This window comes from Condylostylus longicornis, unplaced genomic scaffold, assembly GCF_029603195.1.
Source record: "Condylostylus longicornis isolate FDR11 unplaced genomic scaffold, ASM2960319v2 ptg000072l, whole genome shotgun sequence".
Classification (NCBI taxonomy): Eukaryota; Metazoa; Arthropoda; class Insecta; order Diptera; family Dolichopodidae; genus Condylostylus; species Condylostylus longicornis.
In genome coordinates, this window is record NW_026578040.1 from 958103 (window position 1) to 972693 (window position 14591).

Below are 14591 nucleotides of genomic sequence, written 5' to 3' on the forward strand. Positions count from 1 at the left end.
TTCCGTGCGATCGCACGATAACTCAAAAACGAATTATGCAATCGGCATCAAACTTTCACAAATTGTTTCTTTTGTGCCAACCACGGCTGCTAATGTAATTGGGCCAATTCGGACAACGGGTCCGGGTAGCTGCCATACAACTCAGAGCTTTTTTTAAAAAGAGCTTATTTCAAAGAGCTCAAAGAAATTATTTCAAAAACTATTAAAGATATTAATATCAAATTTTGCAAAGATGTGTGTAATTACATAGGTATGTTCTGCAAATTTTAATGGAATGGCTGTATATGTCCTATTATAGGTCACATATATCTCTGAAGTTTTGGTGAAATGACTTCATAGGTTCGGGTATCTGCCATACAACTCTAAAAGAAAATTTTACTTATTTGCGGGAATATAATAAAGTTATATTCATGAAACTTGGCAGTCGTGTGTTCAATTTTAGGCCACACATATCCTTGAAGTTTGGGTGGAAGGGCTTAACAGATTTGGTTTGCTGCCGCATAACTCCAAAAGCTTAAAATTAGGTTATTTGGAAAAATGATACAGTTAGGTTCATGAAACTTTGCAGTTGTATGTCCAATTATAGGTCAGACAAATCCATGCAGCTTGTATAGAGTGGTTTGTCAGATTCGAATACTTGGTATACAACTCAATATTTCAAAAACAAATATAAAACTCGGATTACCAAGGTGCAGGTTATAATTCAGTAGGTTTATATCGACTGAAACATTTTTACTTATTTTAAATAAGACTGTTGCAAAAATGTAAAAATTTTGTTTTAATTTACTTTTTATGTATAGAATTGAATAGTACACGCATTATAAATAATTTCTTCAATTTATGTCCTGATTATAAGTAACTATGAAAAGAATGTAATAATGGCGCTTTAATCTAAGTACAAATATTGTTATTCCAAAGTTATCAAGAATTGTCAGATTTTATTATATATTCTGGTCAAATTTTATTTGGCACAATATGGCCATTAAAAACTGTAACACGTATCCTATAATATACAATATAAAATTTATCAAAATGCGTTTTTTTAATAGTTTAAAAATAACTATAAGAAATCAAAAAAATAATAATTTCTTATATATTCATTTCCCCCAAATAAAGAGCAACAAAAAAGAATTTTTGATCTGAAAATTTAATGCTCTTACAGTTAAAATGAACATCTTAATAAAACCGTCATTTAGTTTTTAGCACTTTTCCAAAATATTTTTGAAAAAAAATGTTCGTCCGAGCGACCGTCGTCCGTCCGTCTGTTTAAAAAACTTCTGCACCGTTCAAGATAGAAAGCTAATCTATATATATACGAAGAATTTTATATATATATACATAGATTTTTACTAGAAACTTATTTCCTAGAAACTTACTAGAAAGAAAATTTTTACTTATCTCCCACCTCTAAAAGCTATATCCTCCCAAAACTTAATAAAATTTCATTTATTGATATGAAAATACAAGTATTTTTTAAATTTCGCAAACACAGAAAGGCAGTAGATTTCTTCTTCTACCGCACCATAACATACTAGAATTTTAAAAAAACAAAATGGTCGTTTACCGCAATCTAAAGTACTTTTATTTCCAAATTATTGATATCGTTTTTCTTCTAGGCCGCAGGTTATAGGTGTCTGAAATTACCAGCTCTTAGATATTCATAAATACGAGTAGTTTATTTCTGCAGAAGTAAATTTGTTATACCTCCACAACCTCTCAAGTTATCGTCCCTCGAAATTTGTAAGATTTTAATTTTTGACATCTTATATTTCCAAAATATTTTAAATTTCTATAAATGCAAGAAGGTAACAGTAAATGCCATGCTATTGAAAAATATGATTATTTTTCTTAACTCACCCAATTAACATTAAAATCAAGCATTATGTTAACGCCTCTTAAATGTAAATTTTACTTTTAGTAGAATTTCGCCTTCTGACATCTGCCCAGTTCCCAAGGCCTGATATATCCCAAAAGTTGATCAACCCGTGACATAGCCAAAACAAACTAACATATAAATTTTCATGAACAGACAGACAGGTCGACAGATTGCTAAAAATTGTTTGATTACACTTCCCTACCCTGAAAAAGTACGTTTCCACCGAAAACTCGATTTCCAAAATTTGTTGCCATCATATAACCTCCATCATAGTTGCCATCATAGTAACGGTACTAGTATTGACGCTCTGAAAATTCGATACAATTATTGATATCCCAATTGCTACAGCGCTTTTCGAGTATTTCTAATTCTTAATCACCAAAAATTAATTATGAATTCTAATTATTTGATACTTTCTTCATTCTTTGTTTATTACATAGTAAATTTCAATTAATTAGTAGTCTTTTTTTAAAAAATAAAAAAGGAATATTACAAAGTCTATTTTATACAAAAAAATAGCGAAAATCATTAAGAACTTTTAAATGTAAATCAAGGATGTTTTTAATATGCTTGTTACACTTTTGAAATGAATTGACGTTTAATTTTACATATTTATATGTATAGTCAAAATGGAAAAAAGATTTAACGGTTGCAAAATAGAGGTGTCAATAATTGATCAAATTTTCGATGAGTCAATTCGAGGAGTGTCAATAGTTATACACTATAAAAGTACAATTATTAATACTAGCTAAAAACTGCACAATTTGCAAATCTTTTAAGAAGAAGTAACTCAGCAAAGAGAGGAGCTGCAATGAAACTTTGTTTAAGTAAGAGAAAATAATTACAATAATTGTTAAAGCTTGAAATACGTCCAATATTTGAGGACAAGTATATATGGATGTGTACTGATCTCAGCACATATACACATATTCTTTTTTTAAGCTTCTCCAACATTTAACTATTACGTAATAAAATTTTACAAGAATTTATGCAAGAATTAATAACTATGTTAAACTAGGGTAAACTTACTGGACGATGTTTGAACCAATATCGGCAATAACATAGCAGGTATTTTTGTAGATTGAGATCTTGGAATCCTGGGATTATGTCTTACATACAAGGATTATATCAAACGCATACAGATAAAACTGCAGATTGCATACTTACGGCTATCTATCTGCCCTAGTTGGATAAAATAGCTTAAACCTTCGAATTAGTTTTTAAATATAATTATTTTTTATCTCATAAACATACGTCAGTAATTTAACATTTACGAGTATACCATGTCAATAGCTATATTTGGGTGTCAATAATTGTACCGTTAAGCAATGTCAATAGTACATGGTGTTAATAATTGTACATTTTGGTATTCATGCAAGCAAGTTTAATTTTTCATATTATTATTCAACATTTGACAAATTTTGGTATACGATTATGAATGAGAAATATCCAATATATATTTTACCTATGCTCAAATTTTTATAATTCTGTATAGAAAAGTTTAATGAGAAATACCGCTTAAGGGTGCTAATAATTGTATCCGGTACGATTGTTTTAAAAGCTGTATTTTTATTTGTTGAAGGGAAAAGTGCTACGTTACAAACCATTGTTTTGATCCAACTTTTTTATTGAATTTTCAAAACAAGAAATTCAAATTTGTCTAAAAAATTAATTTCACCTACGAAATATTAGCTGATGAAGCACCACGATAAAAGATAAATGACGAACATGTACAATTGGTGGTTTTTAAGATTTTTGCTTTTGAGTCGAACACATTAAAATTTAGAGATTTATATAGGGTCACTAACGAATGAATAAACCTTTCATCATGAATACAATGCGTATGATATTACATGCATTAGAACAATACATTTACAAACCAGAACGAAGCATTAGTATAATTAGTCGCTTTATTTGGCTATAGTTTAATTACAGCATATAAAATTATTGTATTTCCACATATCTATTTATTTCTGTGTTTTAACCAGAATAATAATAAATAACAGTATACAGTTACAAAGAAAGGAGTTGTCGAAAATTGAAATGTTGGCAATTTAGTTAAATTTCCGAAGGCAAGAGTTTCAAATTTAAGCAGTATGTGAATATTGATAAATATTTTATTTTACTTAAAAACAAATTCTTTGTTATTCCGAGATTTTTAATTCTCTATATCTTTGTTACTAAGAACTGCATCAAATTTCTATAGAATTAAAGAAGTGGAGGCAACCGTCCTTGTGCTTAGAAGTATACCTCAATTTTTTAACTAAATCAATTAGCAATGCAATCGAAGTTTTTTTCCTTAATTTATGCAAGATTGCTTAAATATATCAAAAATAACCGAATTTTTTCAGTTTTGTTACAAACTTTGTAGCGTTTTTAAAAAAAAATTTTGAAAAAAAGTGCTTATTAGTTTCACTATTTCTGATCGTCCGTTCGTGGACATGTTTACAAAACTTCTACAACCTTAAAGATAGAAAGCTGAAATTTCTTATGTAAATAGATCTTTACTATAGAAACTTATTTCATTTCACTCCCCCTTTGAAAGCTAAGTCCGTCAAAAACCAAAATGCTATTTCTTGGCTAGTATTTTAAAGAAAACATACATACACAGTTTTCTAATTTTGCAAACGCAAAAAAATTGTGGCTGGTTTACTTTATTTTTAAAAAAAACAAAATGACTGCAAAAATTAACTATTATTTAAAATTTCATTTTTCAAATTTTTGATATCGTTTTTCTTCTAGGCAATAAGTTATAGGAGTCTGAAATTTAATTAGCTTTTAGGAATTTATAAACAGTTTATTTTGTTAGAGAAAAAAATTGTTTTACACCTTCACTTAAGCTATCGCCTCTCGGAATTTGTAAAATTTGTTTTTTGCCACTTTATATTTCCGAAACTCCAGGCTTTTCGAAATTTCTATAAATGGAGAAAGTTAATAGTAAAAGCAACGCATCAAAAAATATAATCAATCACCGAAATCAGAAATCTGATATTTTCAACTAATTTTTCACATTCTTCTTCAAAATTTCACTTGATATTTTAATTAAGATTTAATTTTGCTTATTTTTGGAAAGGAAATATCTGTGGAGTGATAAAAATTGCTCTCATACTGTATTTATCGAGTATATATGTAGTACATATGTAGATGAGGGTGAAAAACCAAGATACAGAGCGTTTTAGGACATTAGTGCGTTACATTTTGCTCAGCAGGTTTTTATATACATAGTATACGTAAAACATTGCTTTCTCCTAATTTTTGTTAAAAGATAAAATTGAAGGAATTTTGTCCATTTTAAAGTTTGTGACGTTATAGTTATTTATTTGTTGCAAATAAAAAGAAAGTTGGATCAGACAATGGTTTGTTATGTAGCACTTTTCCCTTCAACAAGTGAAGATACTGCTTTTAAAAACAATCCATGTACATACTACATTACAACTAAAATTATTTTCATTCATGTGCAAATATATTTCAAAGTTTGTATACAATTAAGATGAGCACAGCATGCAGTCTTTGAAATAAAACAAAAAGAAGTTTAAAGAGATTTTAAAATAATGCTCAAATATGAAAGTTATTTGCGGACGTTAAGAAAAATAATTATATATTTAACAATGGCATATTTTTAACAATTTACCGTTAACTTTCTGCTTTCATAGAAATTTAATAAAGCTTGCAGTTTCGGAAATATAAGGTGTCAAAATTTCAAATTTTACAAATTTTGAGAGGCGAGAACTTAAGAGAGGGTGGAGGTGGAAAAAAATTTTTTTCTCCCGAAAAGAACTATTTATTATGTCTAAAAGCTGCTATCAGGCTCCTATTCTGAGGTCTAGAAGAAAAACGCTATTAAAAATTCAAAAAAAAAAAAACGAATTTCAGATAACGGTAAATTTTAACACTCATTTTGTTTTTTTTTAAATTGAAATATGCCACGCCGCGGTAGAAAAAGCTTACACTAGTTAGAAAAGCTTAGTTTTCTGCGTTTACAGAATTTTAAAAATGTTTGTGGTTTCATTACAATAAATAGTCAAAAATGGCATTTTTAGGAATTGAGGGGCTATAACTTTGAGAGTGGAGAGTGATAGGTAAATATTTTCTTTCTTTTACGCAGGTTTCTGGAAAAGATCTACATATATACATAAAATATTTCAGATTTCTGTCTTCAAGGATGTAGATGTTTTGTAAACAGACACATTAACAGACGGACGGGCGGACAGAGTGAAACTAATAAGCACTTTTTTCCAAAGTGTTTTGTAAAAGTGCTAAAAACATATACAATATTATATTATGTATAAATTCTTAATTGTCAGTGTGTCTAGTACATTACAATAATATTGCAAAAATTTATGAAAAAATTTATTTAATGTTTCGTTCCGAAAAATTTGGTAGATACGTAACAAATGTCTGTATTTATCAGTAGTAGTGCCTGCAAATAATAGCATTAACTTTATCAAAATATTTATACAAATCTACTTCAAATATTTTGATAAATTTTGAGTAGAATGAAAAAATTAAAATATATAGACTATAAACAAAGTAATTTAAATAAAAACTATACTCAGCCACTTGATTGAGAAGTACATACAAACTGTAGAAAACAAAATCAATTATTGTTGAAATTGCTATAAATTTAGAGCTTCTTTACAATATTATTTATTCAATTACGAAATATTTACATACATATACATATTTATGTATGATATCAGATGTATGAGTATATAAGTTCATAATATGCATATTTCATAAATAATGCACATATTGCATTCAAGTTATTATATATTGATTATTTCAATTCACTATTTTGTATTTTATCTAATTAAAATGGAAAGACAAATAAGGATATTTTATTTATAAAATATACAATTGAGTTCCGATATATCAAGTGTTTTGTTATATACGTATAAACATATTTATTTATGTTTATATGTATGTAACATATTTATATCGCATCGGTAATATATTTATTATTTATGTGATGATATTATATATTACGTAATATATTTATATGTATTATTTATTATGAAATTTCTATGTATGTATATACATAATATGTGGATATATATACATATGTTGTATATATATAGACACAGATACACAATTAATTATAATATAATTAAAAAAATTCTGTTATATTTTTGTAGTTTCTGTTATAATATAAACATGTTGTACATCCTTTACTGTAATACACCACATTTAACGTGAAGAATGCTCTCCAAATTTTCTTAACGTTAAACATAATAAAACTTAAAGTCTATCAAAATTTTTGTGAAAGTGAGGTATCGAAAGTGAGGTATCGATACTAAATAATGAATATTAATGTGTATATACTTTTATATATTTTGTTCATATATACCCGAAGCAAATATTATAAACTTACCACTCCGTTTATTACCTAAGGTCTGAGAAATTGTAACATAAAATCTTGAAATTAAAGTATATATACATATATATATATAAATATACATAATATGTATATATGGATTTTTTTTTTCCTTATTCACTCCTAGAAGGAGCATAGGGCTAGTGCATGATTTCTCATGCACTAGTTTCGTAGCGTCATAGAGTTTAACTAGGTAGGTGACTAACCTGCCGTAGTTTTATTTATATTAATTATTTGAGGTTATTAATATTGAGGTTCTTAGTTTTTTTTTTAATATGGAATATTACGAATATTTGAAAATTACTTGTATAATATTTATTAGTATTGTATATTAAGTTATAATAATATTGAATATAATTTTTATAGTGACCTGACCGGGGTTTGAACCCGAGACCCTTCGGTTAAAGGACCGGTGCCATAACCACTGCACCAATGGTCAGATATGTATATATGGATAAATCTACATAATTAGAATTAGCGCCAAATTCATACTGTTTCTGTTCAAACAGAGTGATTCAGAAATGCATCAAATTTTCACAAATTGCTTAAAGAGTTATGTCATATATAACTTGCTTGGAAAAAAAATAAAATATCGGAATAATAATTTATGGTATTTTTAATTTAACCTATTTAATTAAGATGCAATCGAAGTAGCTAATCGTAGCAAAACCATAAAAACAGTTTAGTCAACTTCATTTTATAGCTTCATTGTACATCAACATTTTTGAGTCAGCTTTTTTAGTCTGGATTAATACACATTTTCATTTTTTTATTTAACAAGTGTATATATATGTACGAGTATGTCATTTTTTCAATGTGGTTGCTTATTTCGTAATTGGATATTGAGAATAATTTTCACAAATATTGATAGTTCGAAGCAAGGCGACTGCATTTTAAATACTTTATAGAAAAAATACATATGAACTACGTCCTACGATATTTAATAATTATTCTTCGTACATGACTTCGTAATTACATATGTATGATGCTTACTTTATTTTTTCTCACCTGGTGTGGAAAAAATTGAGAAACTGAATGAGAACATGTAATATATAAAATAATGAAATTAATAAATGACAAGGACATACATATATTTCGTTTATTCATTAAGACATAATTTTAATAAATGAAATATAAAAGTGTATATGAATTTGTTCCAACCAGACTCACATTAGTGAAAAAATCACACGTTAAAAAAGAGTATTACTGTACATAGATATAAGTATAAACAAGTTTTTGATGCGGGTGTATATGTATAAAGTATATAGCGCGTTCATAAAAATTTTAAAATTTAAAGCACAGAGTGTTATTATTTTAAGCACTGATATAAATATAAGAGATTTTGCATAAATATATTTCAATTACAAAATAATATTTAAAAACCAAGAATACTAACAGATTCAAAATATCCACTTAATAGACATCTCGATTTAAATTTTAAAATATAAGTTTCGAAATTTATATCTGTATGAGTCATTTACTAAATGGTTCATTATTTTATTATTCTTTTTATATTTAAGGCCTTTTTTATAAACACAGCGATATATAGCAAGAACTGCGCTATATTTGTGTTTATAAACAAATGTTGATAATCAAGTTTGTTCATAAACATTGTTAATCTACCACAAAAATATTTAAATTATAGCAAGTTAAATCAGTTAGCGCAGTTAAATCAGCTGTACTCTTTTTTACTAGTTTTTGCAGTTTGGTTTTACATTTTTAATTTTTAATTGTTGAACTTACTTAAATATAACAAAATTTCTTCAGTGTTGTTTCAGTTTTCTTTTTTTGTTTTTCTCAATTTTTTTTTTTCCTGAAACAGATTTTTCACAATTTGGCCGAAATGAATAAATTTTTTTTTGCTGACGACATTTTTTGTTCATGAACACGATACCGAAAATTCAAAATAGCAATTACATTATTATATGTATCACATTATTGTTTTGCAGTATTGTGTTTATGGAAACCTTTTTATTTATAAAGCGGGATACATTAGCAGATGAGCTTGAAGAGTGAGTTTAAATTACCAATAACAATAAATTACATTCGTTAGAGCAATCGGGATACTTATATTATTAAAATATTTTTCAAAATCTCTACAGAATATTCAATAAAGAGACCCTGTTTAATACGTTCTTACATTATTTGTATAATGAATATGTTTATTTAATTTAGTTTGTTGTCAATAACATTTGCGTATATCTTTTATATTTTATTGCATTCATTGCATTGAAAAGTAAAAAAAAAAATTAAAATAATTTTATTCAGAAAAATCTTTTAAAAAAACTTTTATTTGATTTCTTTTTTTTCAATTCAATATTTTCTATCATTATAATGCTGTTTTTCCTATCTATTCTCATTATAAAAGATAAGTAATTCTTCAAATATATTATATGATTTGCAACTGACGGATTTCAATATTATAGTTAAGGTACATACAATTGTACTGTGAAAAAAAGAATAATGAATGCAAAAATTCTTAGGATCTTTCAGTTAAGGATAAATATACAATTACAGTGATGCGATCTTTTGAAATGAACTAAATAAATAGTTCCGAGATTGCAACAAAATTTTTTTTGTTCATTAATTTTAATTTTATTTAAAGTTTTCATGGAATTGAATTTTTATTACTCCGCGCTTGAAACAATTTTTTTATATGTATTACATAAAACATAAGTACGAGTATAACGTACATCATTTAAAAAATATTTGGTTAAATTGTTTAAGAATAAAAAGAATTTCAATTGTGCTACTTATAATGATTATGAATAAAGTTTATGAATCAAAAAATATGAATTATAAGAAGTTTTCAGTATTAGTGAAAAAAGGGGAAACAAGAAACTCCTCTAGCTAGCGAGTTAAAGGAAAAATTTTCGTTACAAAATTTACAATTATATATTTTTTTATTTGGTAGCTAGTATATATAAGAAAATTTAAATTTTTTTTATTCACAAATTGATATTTGATAAACATCACGTTTCTTAAAATTATGGTATTTTAGTAAATTATTTATTGTCTAATATTATCATAATTACATATTGTAAAATAATTTATGAAAATTAATTAATAGGGTCTGATAAAATCCAAAAGAGTTATAAAAGCCAATAAAAAACCTTCAAATAATAACAATAATAAACAACACACAACAAAAATAAAAAATTGAATTATACATATTTTTTAATAAAAATAATGTTTTTTTAAATGCCCTTTTTGGAATTTTGGTCGAGGGTTAAATATTTCACACGACGTTTTTGTGGAGCACATACGCATTAATGGAGAAAAGTTTTTTACATATAAATTATTCTTATAGAAGCGCAAAATTTTCTGTGATATATCGATGCACAATCTTTTGCACTGATCAAAGAAGGCCCATATTCATAGTTTATCCTTTAAGTAACTTATAATTGTAGCCCAAGTGGTAACACTCAGACTATTAACTTAGATTAAAATGTTCTCTTCAAAATTAAAATTATTTTAAGCACACTTTCAAAGATAATTAATTCTGTTATTAAAATAGTAAAATTATAAAGTTAGGTCAAACCAATGGTTTGTATTGTAGCACTTTTCCCTTCAACTAGTGGAAATTCTGTTTTTAAATACAGTCTATGTATACCTATCACACTATTAAAATTTTTTTCATTCATATACAAAACTATTTCTGGGATTGCATATATTTAGGATGACCGATTTATGCAGTATTTGAAATAGAGCAAAAATTAATATAAAGAGGGGTTAACATAATGCTCGGTTTTAAGGTTTAAATGTGTGAGTTAAGAAAAATAATTATATATTTTAATGTCATGGAATTTACCGTTAACTTTTTGCGTTTACAGACATTTGAAAAAGCTTGCGGTTTCGGAAATATAGGGTGTCAAAAATTCAAATTTTACAAAATTCAAGAGGCGATAACTTGAGAGGGGGTGGAGATGGAAAAAAATTTTCTTCTAACGAAATCAACTATTTGTTAATGTCTAAAATTCCCTAAAATTTCAAGCTTGTACAGGCTGGGGTCTAGAAGAAAAACGATATCAAAAATTTGAAAAAAAACGGATTTTATGTAACAGTAAATTTTAACAGCCATTTTGTTCTTTTAAAGTTCAAGTATAGTATACCACGCTAAGGAAAGCAAGCCGCTGCATTTTTGCCTTTGCAAAATTTCAAAAATGATTATGGTTTCTTTGCAACAAATAGTTAAAAAAGGCCATTTTTAGGGCTTTGGAGGGGTATACCTTCTAGAGGGGGGAAGATAGGTAAAAATTTTGTTCTACGGAAATAAGATTCTAGTAAAGATCTATGTACATACAAAATTTCAGCTTCCTATCTTCAAGGGTGTAGAAGTTTTGTAAACAGACACACGGACAGACGGACGGACGGACGGACGGACGGACGGACGATCGGACGGTCGGACGGACGGACGGACGGACGGACGGACGAACGGACAGAGTGAAACTAATAAGCACTTTTTTTCAAAAATATTTTGGAAAAGTGCTAAAAATGTGAAAATTAAAATTGAGTTGTGTTCTAAGTTAATGTTTTCCAACAAAACTGTAAATGGTTCATGAAACTAAGTTCAAATTTAACACAATTTTAATAATAATCAAAAAAAAATTATTATAATATGCACGTATATAAAAACAAAATAATAATAAACTAATAAAGGGTTCTAAAGGGAAAAAATATTTTAATGTTTTTATATAAATTGAATAGTGTTCAAATTTCCTATATAAGAAATGTCTTGGATATGTAATTGAAATGCCAAATATAAGTGATATGTAGGTATATGTATATATACATAAAATGTTAAAAATATTTGACTTCGACTTGAAACAAAAACATTTAAATTTTTAATTTTTAAACATTTAATTTTTTATATTTTGCTTAAAAAATTAAATAAAACTCTACTGCAATAAATCAACTTTATAGGTGGACGAATCAAAGTTTTAAAGCATTTAAATTTAGTTTTTCCATTTTCTCTTTTTAAACGTTAAAATTTAATAAAGTAAAAACTTGAAAATTTAAAAATCAATTGCAAAAAATTCAACAAGGCTTAATTGTTCGAAATTCTTAAGCTTCACTCTTAATAATTAGATTTTAGAATCTCGATGAAAATATTCCTGCGGCTTTTCATTTTGCATTTATTTTAAACTTATAGGAGCTTTAGAACTCCGTATAAAGTGTTTTAAAGTATTTAATATACATAAATGAAAATTTTTTAACATGTCATGAATGATATGAAAATAGAAATATGAAAATTCATTTTTCAGACTCTTCTATACTAATTGTTAAGTAGATCTCAACTAACAAAGTTTTCATATTTTAATTACATACTAAAACAATTTATGAAATACCGTCGGAGTTGCCGAACACACTATTAACTAAAAAGTATATAAAAATGCTTTTAAAAAATACAGTATTTATTGAAAAAGTAAAAACTATTTTAATAAATAGAGTGATGTTTAAAAAAAGTTATAGTTTTAATGAATTAAAGCATTTACAATCATATCGAACAAAATATTGTTATAGCATTAATTATTGCTTTTTCTCCCAACTTTTCTCGTCAAAGTTTCGAATATTTAGATAAAAACATAAAAATTTAAAAACTTTAATATTAATTTTTTTTTCTTTAAATTTAATACACAAGTAGAAGTAACATATAAAATGTATTTAATATTTCCATTTATCTTACTTACTTTTTTTATAATTCTGAAATTTTCTTGATGCGTCTGCCAAATTCTAAAATCAAAAACATCCTCAACTGGATAAATTAAAAGATTTTAAAAAAAGAAAACTTATGCTCGATAATTACTAAAATTTCAATAAAATTTTATAATTATTTAGTATTTCAAACCATAAGTACTTTATTATTAATTATTTTTAAAATGCTTACACTTTCAATTATAATTTTGATTTTGTGACTTGTCAGTTTTAATATTTTTAACTTTTAAAATTTTATTTCATTAGTGTTGAGCATTATTTAGTTAAAGAAAATACCTGTCCCAATTTTTATATTATAATTTTATAATTTTTATTATTTCTTTTAAATTAGATACTTTTTGTAATATTATTGGAATCCGACAAAAAATATTTAAAAACCGCATGGTAAAACAATTTATTTCAAATTTATATAAAGTCATTTCGAAAAGAAGAACCGTTCCCGATGCCGTAAACACATCGACTGAAAACAAAACAGAATCGGAATTAAAAAAGAAAATTAATCTGATACAAAACTTCACTTTTCTACTATACAAACTGATAATATGGTCTGCAAAAATAAAAAAACGAAAAAAAAAAACTAGAAAATAAATAAAAATTATAAAAAAAGAAAAATAAAACTGCGCATTCTAGTTTTCCTTCATAATATTAAGGAAAACTTAGGATGAAATATAGTAAAAGGATATAGCTACGTATAATTTTCATTCAGTTTTATAGTCGACACTGAATTGACTTTATCGAGTTGAGAGTTGAAATGTTTCTGTTATATTTTATTTCAATTAATCTTTTAATTGTGTACAATGCATAATTAAAATATTTATCAATGTTTGTATACTTATTGAGATGTATGCATGTTTGTAAATATGCTTTTATTATGTATACTCGTATATATTCAAGTGTATAAATTATAAACATTTTAGTATGCAAGTAGTTTTTGCAAATTTTAAAAAAGGGCTAATATGAACGATAATTGGGATTGACAGGAATTAATTTAGAATTTTACAATTAAAGTGATGCTAAGGATACAAAGTATTTTAGTATTTCACTCATATTTATCTGATATATTATTATATTCTTATAATATGGAAAGGTATATTGTTTAAAAAATATTTAGAAATAGTAGGAATAATTAAAATTTTTACATATTTTATATGCATTCTTAAATCTTTTGCATTTATATATGTAGTAAGTATTTACATTCATTATGTAATGTGTAGAACAGACTGTATAAAGTTAGAGATAAAAAATATTTTTTAAGTTCTTATAGAAATTTTAAAATTAAAATATTGAAATATGAATAATTTTAAGGAATAACAACAGAAAAAAAAATTAAATTTTATGAAATTATTAAATTATTTTATTTTACATATGAATTCGTTAAAATATTCTCGTTCCATTTGACGTCAAATTTAAATATACATGGAATATAAGCTACAGAAAATTATAACGGAAATTCATTACTCGAATCTAAATTCTCAATAATATACGTTATGTATGTAAAGTCTTTCGCTAAATATTAAATTCCAACCATTCAAAAAATAGTTTCAGTTTTTGTATTCGAAATTTTTTTAACTAGAAAACAAATGCAAAAATATTCCTTTCGGTTCTTCTATATAAAGTTAAAAATAT

At 25.9% G+C, this 14591-nt stretch overlaps 1 protein-coding gene across 1 annotated transcript in view; it reads right to left on the bottom strand.

Annotated features, from left to right (window-relative positions):
• LOC129612363 (beta-1,3-glucosyltransferase) overlaps positions 1-13402 on the bottom strand; it is a 39532-nt gene extending 26130 nt beyond the window's left edge. The window contains exon 1 of the mRNA XM_055525920.1: positions 12941-13402. The gene's annotated coding sequence lies outside the window, so the exon portion shown is untranslated. The remainder of the gene's footprint in view (positions 1-12940) is intronic.
• Between the last annotated feature and the right edge of the window lie 1189 nt (positions 13403-14591).